A 12,507-nucleotide genomic window follows, 5' to 3' on the forward strand; every position below is an offset into this window, starting at 1 on the left:
ACACTTATCCAAAAAATTAAAAGAACAAAAAATTTTAGAAATTTTTTATTCATTTTTGGAAGGCTGTTGTTATGTCCGCCGCATAGATTTAAATTAATTATCCAGGATTTCTCCCTTTGGTAGCGATAGAAAAATTTAACGAGCGATTTGAAGGATGCGAACAACAGTAAAGAATACGAGGAAGGTTTTCACTTGCTATATTTATTATTTAATGTGGGTTTTTCGAAGAGTACAAACCCAAACGCCTTCGAGCTTGATCACGTTGCATTTATAAATCGATCAATAGAGAGAAAATGTTTTAAATGTCTCTCACTTACCTTTAGATGATTCTTTCTTCTAACACGGCAGGCTTTTATCCCTCCAGAACTTTGCAGCTCACTCGGCCTCCTCCTGAGTGGATTTGGTTGAATAGGCGCGGCTGGGGTTGTAGGATAAAATCTTATGTGCTACTTTCGAATGAAACTCTGAAGATTGAAGTTATGATCTCCAGTCTTTTTATTGAACGTTTCAACGACAATATTTTTAATTGAACTTTACTTATATACTATACTTTTCACAAATTTTATGAATACAATTATATTGTATTATGCGTCTTTGTTAGGCCCGAAGGCTATTATGCGCAGAACTGAATCGACTCAAGATTGGATTACAATTTATTTTTATTTTGTATCACAATTCAATCGAACTGAATTTTCAATAGTTTTTTGAGAATTTTTAATAAATAATTTGAATTCAGTTATTGACTTTTCAACGCAAACGCGGATTCCTGCAATAACTGAATTTAATAGAATTTTAATTTAAAGATCTTACTGACTTTTCAACGCAAATGCGGATTCCTGCAGTAAGATTAAATGATTTTTATATAGATTTTAAATTTAAATATTCCCTATGGACTTTTCGACGCGAACGCGGATTCCTGCAATAGGGTTCTTATTAAAAAGATAAAATTTCTCTTATTGACTTTTCGACGCAAACGCGGATTCCTGCAATAAGATTCACGAAATTTTCGCGGTTTCGTTATTCACGGTCCGTAGGGCTCAAGATCATGAGATCTGATAGTCAACTGAGGCCCTGAGCCATGGTGCTCAGGCTATTTAAAAACTTTGATTGATGTTTGATGGGAGTAATTAAATTGTTGTCAGTGGTGGAAAATGACGACAAGTTTTTATTTATTCGTCAATCGTTATTGCAAAAATCGTCGCGCTACTTTTATACGCATAAGTGATGGTAATACTGACGCTGCGTTTTCGCAGGCTTTTGTAAAGAGGAGTTTCGTAAATTTATTTATGAAATAAAATAAATTAAATAAAAAAATTTATTCGACATAACACTGTGAATTCATGAGAAATAGTCGTATCGAAGAATAAAGTAAGCCATTTAAAGCTTGCAAACTCTAGTTCAAAGATCTTCTAACAGAATTTTGTCATTGAGTGATGGTTATTGCATAATCATGAGAAATAGCTCAAGACAAAAATTTTCTAAAAATGTTTTTTTTTTGTTCACGGATAGGGAAATTTTTTCCCCCAAAAAGCTTCAATCCTGATCATTAGAAAAAAAAATTTAGGCTTTTTTTCTACAAAATTTCACGAAAAAAAAGTCCTGGATGTTTTTTCTAAAGTTTTCAAAAAAATTTTTTTTTATCGTTTACCTTTCATTCACTAAGTAACTAACCTTAAAATGTAAGAAAAGACGAAAAAACATCAACTTTTGAATTTGATGATAATTACAAAATTAAGGGAACAAAATGCGTTCCTGTAATTGTTTTGTGAAAATTTGATCAATCAGTCCGGATAAATTGTTCAATGGATCGATTTGAAAATTTACAGAGCTTTTGCAGGCTCATTAAGCTGTCAGATCACCTGGCAACATGAAGCTTTCCGTCAATGTTTGTAAAGTAGCGATTGATTTACAAAAAAACTATAAAAGACCGTATTATTATACGTTTTTTGAATCGATATTAAGGATAAGAAAAATTTTTTTTTTTGTAAATTGAAGTAACGCTTGTGGGGGCTAATTCTCTGGTTACGTAACAAATGATCCGAGGACAATTGATCCGCGACAATTAATCCGCGACAATTGATCCTTGCGACGATTGATCCGTCGATAAAATGCGTGTAACATGAAAAATTACGCCCTTTTTTCACTAATTTTGTGTGCGTGTAACATAAAAAATATACTCACACACAAATTAGTGAAAAAAGGGCGTAATTTTTCATGTTTCACGCATTTTATCGACGGATCAATCGTCGCAAGGATCAATTGTCGCGGATTAATTGTCGCCGATCAATTGTCCTCGGATCATCGGTCGTGTCACCAATTTTCTGGCCCTGTGGATAAAAAAAACCAAAATATTGAGAAAATTTCTGTCTCAAGTTATTTCTTATAATTACGTAATAACCGTGACTTAAAAAAAATTTTTTCTAGAAGATCTTAAAACTAAAGATTTCAAGATTCAAATTGCTTTCCTTAATTATTCATAACAATTAATTCTCACGAAAATACAGCCTTCCAAAAATCACTAAAAAATTTTCTAAAATTTTTCGTTCCTATAATTTTTTGGATAAGAGTATAAAATTTTGGTTTGTCAGTAAAAAATTAGATCATTGAGTTATAGGAATTCTTATGGATTTTATTAAATTTGAAAGGCCTTATGCTTCTACAATGGTAGATACCGCTAGGATACGCTCTTTTAGATCCTGTAATCCGATATATAAAGAATTATAAACGGGCTTCATAGGTTAGAACCGTCCTTAATCGGTTATAGATACAAGGAAAATTTGAGCAAGTCCTCAAACTATCAAAATGTCCTCAAACAATCTGTTTCATTGGAGAATGGTCCCCAAACTATTAGTTAAATACACATAATTAACATATAAAGTTTTAGTTTAACAGTGAAAATTTAGTTTATTAAATTTTAGCAATTGTTATGAATTTTCATAAATTTTTTTACGCCCGTATGGTTCTAAAATGGTAGGTATTACTAGGACATGCTCTTATGGATCCAGTAATGCGATATGGAACCAAATATAAGTGGGCTTCATAGGTTAGAACCGTCCTCAAAGTATCGGTTAGATATAAGGAAACTTCGAGTCAGTCCTCAAACTATCGGTTTAATTGGAAAATGGTCTTGAAACTATTGGTTTAATACATTTGTAATTAACATATAAAATTTCAGTTTGTCAGTGGAAATTTGGTTTATTAAATTTCAGAATTATTTACGGATTTTCACTAAATTTTATAAAATAGTATCAAATATTATAACTTTTGAGAGTACTATTTACTCAAATTTTACATGACATTTTTTGTTAACTTTTCGGTGAGAAAAATCAAAATTAAAAAAAAAAAATCTGTCTATCAGTTGACCCTGCGGCCCCAAAACTTCCCACTGTTTTTGAGCTCGAGGAGCTTGAAAACATTGTTGTGGATACATTTTCGAGCTCTCCGAGCTCGAAAATACTTTTGTGTGCCATTGTTTTCGAAAAAAACCGATATTAGCATTTCTTTCTCCCACGATATCTCAGGAACGAATTGACCGATATTGATGGTTGAGGCAGCAATCGGCGTATTTTATTGAGTTCTAGAGCTGATAAAATTTTGAAATTGTTTGGTTCAGTTGTTTCGAAGATATTCGCAAAAAACCATTTTTTACTATTTCTATTGCCCACGATAACTCTCGAACGAATTATCCGATTGAGATGGCTAAGGCAACAATCGACGCGTTTTATCAAGTTCTAGAGCTGATTAGATTTTGGAGTTGATCGTATAAGTCGTTTCTGAGAAATCAATAAAAAACTAAAAAAAAAAAAAATTTTTTTTTCGTAATTCGCCAATATTATCGAGTCTACTTGATCAAATGATCTGAAATTTTCAGAAAAGTTGATGGCCAACAAGCTCTTTCGATTGCCGCCTCAACCATCCAAATCGGTTCATTAGTTAAAAAGTTATAGACCGGTCACACACATACCACGCTATTGTAGGAAATTTAATTTCCTTCAAAAAGTATCTGATATCATATATACGTCAAATGAATGAGAAAAAAGTTACAGGGCTTTAAATGTCAGAGGAAAATGAAGTTAAAAACATATTAATTTTTTGAACTAAAATGTCAACGGAAAGTGAACTTCATTTTTCGTTGACACACACACACACACACACACACACACACACACACACACACACACACACACACACACACACACACAGACACTCGGACATCATTCTGAAAATAGTCAGAATAGCTTCCTAGGACCTCAAAACGTCCACATCCGATGAAATTTCAATTTTCGAAAATCGGGGTGAAAACAATCACTTTCTGAAGTTTTCGAAAGTCATTGATTTTCTTAGCGGGAAGTTAAAAAATTATCGAAGCCCATAGACTATTTTTAAAACGTACAAAATCCTAAAATATTGTTGTTTCGGAGATTTTTTTAGAATTACTCCGGAACCGTGCATAATAATCAATTTTCCAGATCGTATCTGAAAACTAGATACTCAAAGCTACAATTTTTTTTCCTTCTTTTCTGTACGGTCATTATTATTTCCAGTAAAACCTGTACACAATCACTTTAAAATTTTTAATTTTTCTAATATCCTTTAATTTTCGTGACTAGTTGATTTCGCCCATATGAAAAAATATATATCCAAGCAAAATTGAATATATGTCTCATATATGCATCATATATTTAGATTTGCATTCCGCTGAAAAAAAGATATTTATGTTTAATGATATCTTTAGGATAAATCGACCGATCTGCACGTGCTTTGCAGCAATCTTGATCAAACTTAGTTGTTAATCAGTCAAGCGACTTATGGATTTTGCAACAAAAACCTAAAAAAATTTCTATTTTCGGCATAACTTGAAAACTAGTCAGTGCAAAGGCTTAATAGACTCTTTCGATTGACGTCAAGCATACTTAAATTTGTCAATTCAATCCAAACATGTCGTCGGACAAAAAATTGAGACACACTGCGCGCGCCTGTGCACGCACGCATACACACACAAGTGCGGACAGATGGACGTCTGTTTGCAAACAGTCAGGATAGCTTTCTTGAACCTCAAAACGTCGAAATATGTTAAAGACTCGATTTTCGAGAATTGGACAGAAACCAATAACTTCCCTTTTTTTTCGAATATTTTGAATTTTCACAGCCGGAAGTAAAGAAAAAATTATAAATACACAATTTTTTCATATTTTCTGGCCGAAAATACGTGAAGTCGTGATTCTAAACAGTTATTTAATACTATTTTGAAGGTAATTAATAGAATAAATTAAACTGATTTCTTCTCCTCGATCATGTGTATGTGATTGTCGTATTCGAGCTGGCTAAAAACGTAAAAATAAAGTCAGACCTCAAAATAACAGTCCCCAAACTAACGATACATTGAGGTAAGTCCTCAAAGTAACTGACCCCAAAATAACGGGACTTTGAGGACAGTCCTCAAACTATCTTTTTGGTCATATATTTTGGAAAAAAATCGTGTATATAAAAAAATCAAAATTTGCATGGGACTCTTTAAAGTATATGTAAGCTATTTTCAACCAAAAATACCGATGTTTCAAACTATCGGTTTAATATACATACATACATATATATATATTGTAACATGAGAAAAAATTCGACATCGACCCGAGGTTTGAAATTATTTTAATGAAATAAATAGTTATCCGGTGAGCGAAGTCTAGTGACATCTAGAATAAAAAATTCCGACTTTGACCGAGCAAACGATCCAACGCATGGATTGAAACGAGAGATCCGGGATAGTCACCGAACTGAACGGCCACGTTGATTTTTATTTTTTTGAACAATTCTCCTCCGACCAACCGAACAATTTCGATTCCGAGTTCAGAACAATTAAATTATTGATCAAAGTGACCGACAAGTAAATTCCGAGTGAACAATAAACCGACGATTGTGAACAAGCCGAAGCATCGGCGCGATTTTGAACAAAGTGTATATGTGATTTTATTATTGAACAAGTGAACCACGTTTGTGTAATAATTAAAAAATTAATTAATTAATTACGCGCAATAATTATTTGATCGTGTAATTTAACACGTTACCGAAATAAAATATTATTTTATATTTTATTTTATTTCTTCGAGCAATTCTGAGAACTACGGCTTATCCGTGTCTCATTCGCAACAGCAGTCTTGTCACCTCGCCGTGTAAGAATACTCTGACGTCACTCGTCAAGTATTTCTTTAATACTTCCGCTGTATGTGTGTCTCCGGACAATAAAATTATATTTTTTTAATTTCGTAAATCGACTGTGTTTCTCTGAGCAATAAACTAATTGTGTTTTCGATCAACTACGATTTTTCTTTGATAATATTGTTTATATCGAGTCAAGCCGACAACGGCATTTATATTTTTTTTATAACCGATAACTTTATTTGTGAAACCGATCAACGATTTTGTTTGATTAAATACGACTGATTATTTGTTTAATTCTGATCAATTATTTATCGTAATCTTAAGTGCCTGACCTTTCCCCGATCCGCCACCCTGAGTCGACATTTTTGATAATTGTTTATTTGGTGATAGTAAAATCACCTGGCGCCCAACTATAAATTTTGAACAAGGTTGCCAATAATCGTAAGTGTATTCGGACTTCACTCCGGTAGATCCCCGGTGGTGAAAAACCCGTTACAATATATATATATATATATATGGTGGTTCGGCTTCACTCCGCGAGATGGCATCTACAACTCGCGCCTCTCGCAGTATCTCGTCCCTACACCTATTTCAATATATAACATTTTCCAACATGTTACTTCCAACTCGTCGTCTTAGGTGGGGTATACGATAGACACACCTAACTGAGGAGTCTCAGCTATCGTATACTTAGACGAAACGCCTCTCTCCCCGCAAATACCTTTTTCTATCTCTTCTCTTCTCATCCTCTCTCACAACGTTTCACTCTTTGGTAGTTGGCGACTTAGGCAGTGATTATTGCAATCTAAACCTAAAATACCGTCGCCAAAGTGGTGACCCCGACGTGATTTCTTTTTAAGGGAAGCGTCGAACACGTGCATTACACAGTTTAAAAATTTCGCGAGTTTTCGTGTTGATTTCCCACGAATATTTTCTCGCGTTGCTGTTTAATCGGCGAGATGGTGATTTTTGTATTCACAGTTATTTTTGTGTGAATTTGTTCTAAGTTAATTAGTGCAGTGAATTTTTTATCATTGTGCAGTTTTTCATATTTTATCACCGCTGGTGCATTGCGGGGCATCTTATGGACGTTATGCCGCATCAGTGTTGATTCGAGGGATCTTTAGTGCGAATCGAATAGTGATAAAAGTTTTTGCGCGCTGAAAATAAAATTGCCTATTTCTTGCAGTGTCGCATTAAATTTTCTGGTAGCTACGTCATCGGAAATAGTTTCGAGAATTAAGCCAGAGAGTCAGCCGAACATTTCTGAGTGACGAGTCATCGCTGGATACGTAGTAAAATTAAAATAATATAATTTTACGTGCAGGTAACATTATTATTTGAAATATTATTTTTATATTTTATATTTCAAAATGTACGCATCCGCCGCAGACGAACTCGCTGCTTTGCGTAAGCAACTTGCACTGTTGACTGCCGAGTATAGCAAAATGCTTGCTCAGGAGCAACTTCCAAATACACGATCCATAGCATATCAACACCGTCGTCCTCGGAGAGTTAAAAAATTCGACTATTGCTGGTATCATTTCAAGCATGGTAAAAATGCCCGATCATGCGCACCCGGCTGAAAATGACAGGGAAACTCAAACGAGAATCAGTAGAGGCGGCTAATGATTTTCAATCGATTTCTCGCCGCCTGTTTATCCGTGACCAAACTACAGGAACGGAATATCTTGTCGATTCCGGCTCCGATTTATCTGTCTTTCCACGTAGCTGGCTGAAATCAAATAGTACACCCATAGGTTATCAACTGTATGCCGCAAACGGCTCGATAATTCAAACCTATGGTTTAAAATCGATTAAATTGAACCTTGGACTTCGCCGTGACTTCTCATGGAATTTTATCATTGCTGACGTCACTGAACCGATTATCGGTGCAGACTTCCTAAGTCATTATGACTTACTAGTCGCCCTAAAGTGAAAGTGGTGACCCCGACGTGATTATCCTATCACGCATTTGATGTCTTCCGCATCCACATTTGGCGCGTACCGCTGTCTTTACAGGTCGAAGTGCGTCACTCCCAAAAACGGAGACATGTACGCCCACTTGTGTGAAATCTCAGACTCAGACAATCCTCGCTCCTGGTTCGTTCTTTCCTTCGCGGGTTGAGCCTCGCTCCCATAAAGAAGTTGTCGGAACGGCCATGGATGCGAACATCAAAGATCTCAACGTTGTTTCCAAGAAGGGGAGCCCTGTGATGGTTCGGCTTCACTCCGCGAGATGGCATCTACAACTCGCGCCTCTCGCAGTATCTCGTCCCTACACCTATTTCAATATAGTAAATTGGAAGCTTGTACACTGCAGTTGGAGTCTCAATTATTGGCATCGGAATTGACTATTGGTGGAATTCCAGAAGTAGAGATTGAACGACTTCTTGATACTGTAATGTTGCTATCAAAAACTCTCAATATTTCTGTAACCGAAGCTGATGGTGTCAAAGTAGAACGACTAGGTAAAAAAGTTAGAGCTATAAATCGAAATGTCAGAGTAAAGTTCAATAGTCAAAAATGTGTAGATACGGTTATGAGTAAAATAAAAAGTAATCCTGTTAAAGTGGGTGCATTGGTACCAAAAGTACAAAATCCGAATGCTCCAGTCTATGTACATCGACGTTATCCTTCATCGTTGTATAAGCTTCGGCTTGATGTTCGCAAGACGTATCCTCATATTCCTGCTGAAAATATCTGGATTTCTTATGCATCTGTAAATGTTAGATATGCGATTAACAAGTCACCAGCAAAATTATTGCCATCTACAGGAGTGGAGCCTCTACAGAGTCTGATTGACTAACAATCAACGACTCTCTCATCACCGTCATTTATTGGTTCACCTAATACTAATACTTATGTTAATACTAATGCAAATATTAATACTAAAACTAATACTAATTATATCAATACTGATACGAATACAAAAAATAATGTGATTATTTCTGATAGTAATGTTGATAATTGTTTAAAAGTATGTCATATTAATGCTCAGTCTCTAAGGAATGAGTGTCACTTTGAACTGTTTAAGGAATATTTTCGTAATCATCAATATGATGTTATTGCGGTCTCAGAAACTTGGTTTAATCATCTAATATCTGATAACATTGTGTCTTTGCCATTATTTACGCTGCATCGTCATGATCGTTCTTTGCGAAGTGGAGGAGGAGTTGCCATTTACGTAAGGAATGATTTAGTGTCAAAGTATGTATCATCCTCAGAAAATATAGAAAATAATCACCCTGAGTACTTATTTATTGAAATATCGAGGTCGTCTAGGGATAAAATTGTGATTGGTGTTGTCTACAAGCCCCCAAATATTGGACATCTAGATGACTTGGATGAGGAACTGGAAGCTGTAATGACAGCCTATAAAAATGTTATTATACTTGGTGATTTAAACTCGGATTTGAATAAGAAAAATTTTTATGGTGAGCAGCTTCGTAGTTTTTGTGATGGCTTTGGGATATATATTGTACCATATGACCCGACACACCATTTGGAAAACTCAGATTCTTGGATTGATGTCTGTGTTGTTGACGATGTGACAAAAATTTTGGGTTATGATCAGTCTTCGCAGCCATTTTTATCAAATCACGATTTGATATCTGTGGTATATAATTACAAGCTGAGACCACAAAAACTAAGCAGCTTTACATTTAGAAGTGGGCATAATATTGATGATGATTGATTGAAACGTTTATTTGATGATATTGACATTAATATTATGAGATCATTGGCATCGGTGAATGATATGAATAATTGGTTGCATAATCATCTGGGTCGAGTGATTGATACTGTAGCACCTGAAAGAACAGTGTGTCCTCGTCGTTCACCTGCACCATGGTTTACAGATCAAATTAAGGAACTACAAAATCGTCGAGAAAAACTTTATCGGATCTTCAGAAGAACAGGATATGCCTATAAAGAATATTCAGCAGTACGTCGTTTAGTCAAGCAGAGAATAAGTGAAGCGAAGAAATGTTATTTTGATAATCAGCTACTAAGTGCTAAAAATTCTCAGGCAATGTGGAATGATCTGAGAAGATTAGGTCTAATAAAGCGGAAAAATACGCAATCGAAGGTTTTTGTAAATGTGAACGAACTAAATGATTTCTTTATACAATCTTCAGATATTGCAAATATAGATGTTGATGTAACAGATATCTTAGATCTTTATATTAATAATACTGATAATAATGAATATTTCAATTTTTCCGAACTTAATGATATCAGTAGGTCCGGATAATTTTTCTATTAAAGCGTACAGATGTACGTTGTCATTTGTACTACCGTTTATTACTGAGTTGTTCAATAAGTCTCTAACTAATGGAATTTTCCCTGCTGAATGGAAGTTTTCGCATGTCGTTCCAATACCAAAGACTACTAATGCTGTGAACTGTTCTGATTATCGACCGATATCACTAACGAGTAACTTATCGAAAGCGCTGGAAAGGTGTGTACATGATCAAATTGTTAGGTATATTAATGATAATAATTATACTGATGAGTATCAAATGGCATTTAAAGTAGGTTTAAATACGCAGACAGCTGTAATTAAGTTCTGTGATGATGTTCGTTTGGCGATTAATGAGTCAAAAGTAACTATTGCTGTTTTCTTTCACTTAAGTAAGGCATTTGATTCGGTAAATCATAAAAGATTACTTCATAAATTACAACGTATGAACTTCTCGGATAGTTCAATTACTTGGATCAAATCTTACTTAATGCATAGAAGACAGTCAGTAGTGGTGGAAGAAAATATATCAGATTGGAGAGAAGTGCTAAATGGTGTACCTCAAGGTAGCGTACTTGGCCCTTTGCTCTTCTCAATATATATAGCTGACCTTTTTAACCGGCTTAATTGTCGACATTTGTTCTATGCTGATGATTTAGTGATTTATGTTTCTTGTTATCCATCGCAAATAAATGAGTTTGTAGATTTTTTTAATAATGAAATTAATATGATTGTAGAATGGTGCAATTTAAACTGCTTAAAGTTATATGCGTTGAAAACGAAAGCTGCAATATTTGGGTGTAGAGTAAAGGTTAATTGTGATGACTGTAAATATGCAAATAGCATTGTTGTTAAAGATTGTGTTATTCAATATGCGAAAACTGTAAAATATTTAGGCATCATGATTGACAATACTATATTATGGGAAAGTCAGGTTGCAAGTCAGTGTTGTCGTGCGATGAGAACTTTAGCGCAATTAAAAATTAATAATGAAATTTTTAATGAACAGCTGAGAATAAAACTTGTTACTACTCTGATCTTTCCAATATTTGATTACTGCAGTGCAGCATATACTAATATTTCAAATAAACTACAACTCAGATTGCAACGGAAAGTAAATTGTTGTGTTAGATATATTTTCAGAATATCAAGATTTGAACATGTTAGACCCTACTACATTAAGCTAGGGTGGTTGAACTTGAAATCAAGAAGAGATTACTTTCTAGCTTGTATTTTTTTATAAGAAAATTCGATTAAATTATCGGCAATTATTTAGAAATAATTTAGAGTTTTTACCTGTTGCGTTGCGAAGAGAAGATGTAAGAGATGATTATTTAAGATTACCTAGATTTAATTGTAGTATGTATGAAAATTCTTTTCTTGTTTATGGTACACGTGTCTGGAATTCCTTACCAGCTAATATTACTACGTTAAATAATTTCGAAGAATTCCGTAATGCCTGTTTTAATTACTATATGGAAAGTGTAAATCAGTAAATCATAAGATTAATTAGTTAATTAGTTACCATTATTTTATATTGTTACTTATATTATTAAAAAGTGCTGTATTCTATGTATAAAATTTGATCAATTATGTAATATTGATGGTCTTGAGGGAGTCTCGACTCTAAGATCAAATAAATTTATTTATCTATCTATCTATCTATCTATATAACATTTTCCAACATGTTACTTCCAACTCGGCGTCTTAGGTGGGGTATACGATAGACACACCTAACTGAGGAGTCTCAGCTATCGTATAATTAAACGAAACGCCTCTCTCCCCACAAATACCTTTTTCTATCTCTCCTCTTCTCATCCTCTCTCACAACGTTTCACTCTTTGGTAGTTGGCGATTTAGGCAGTGATTATTGCAATGTAAACCTCAAGTACCGTCGCCAAATATATATATATATATTGTAACATGAGAAAAAAATTCGACATCGACCCGAGGTTTGAAATTATTTAAATAAAATAAATAGTTATCCGGTGAGCCAATTCTGGTGACACCTATGAGCAAAAATTTCGACTTCGACCGAGCAATCGACCTGACGTCTTGATTGAAACGAGAGATCCGGGATAGACGCCGTACTGATCGGCCACGTTTAT

The 12,507-nt window shown here is 34.5% G+C and overlaps 1 protein-coding gene across 2 annotated transcripts in view; it reads right to left on the reverse strand.

Moving 5' to 3' along the window:
- Positions 1 to 12,507, reverse strand: part of LOC130673548 (neither inactivation nor afterpotential protein C-like) — a 1,009,353-nt gene that overhangs the window by 119,257 nt on the left and 877,589 nt on the right. The window lies entirely within an intron of this gene.

The sequence above is a fragment of the Microplitis mediator genome, chromosome 8 (assembly GCF_029852145.1).
Source record: "Microplitis mediator isolate UGA2020A chromosome 8, iyMicMedi2.1, whole genome shotgun sequence".
NCBI lineage: Eukaryota > Metazoa > Arthropoda > Insecta > Hymenoptera > Braconidae > Microplitis > Microplitis mediator.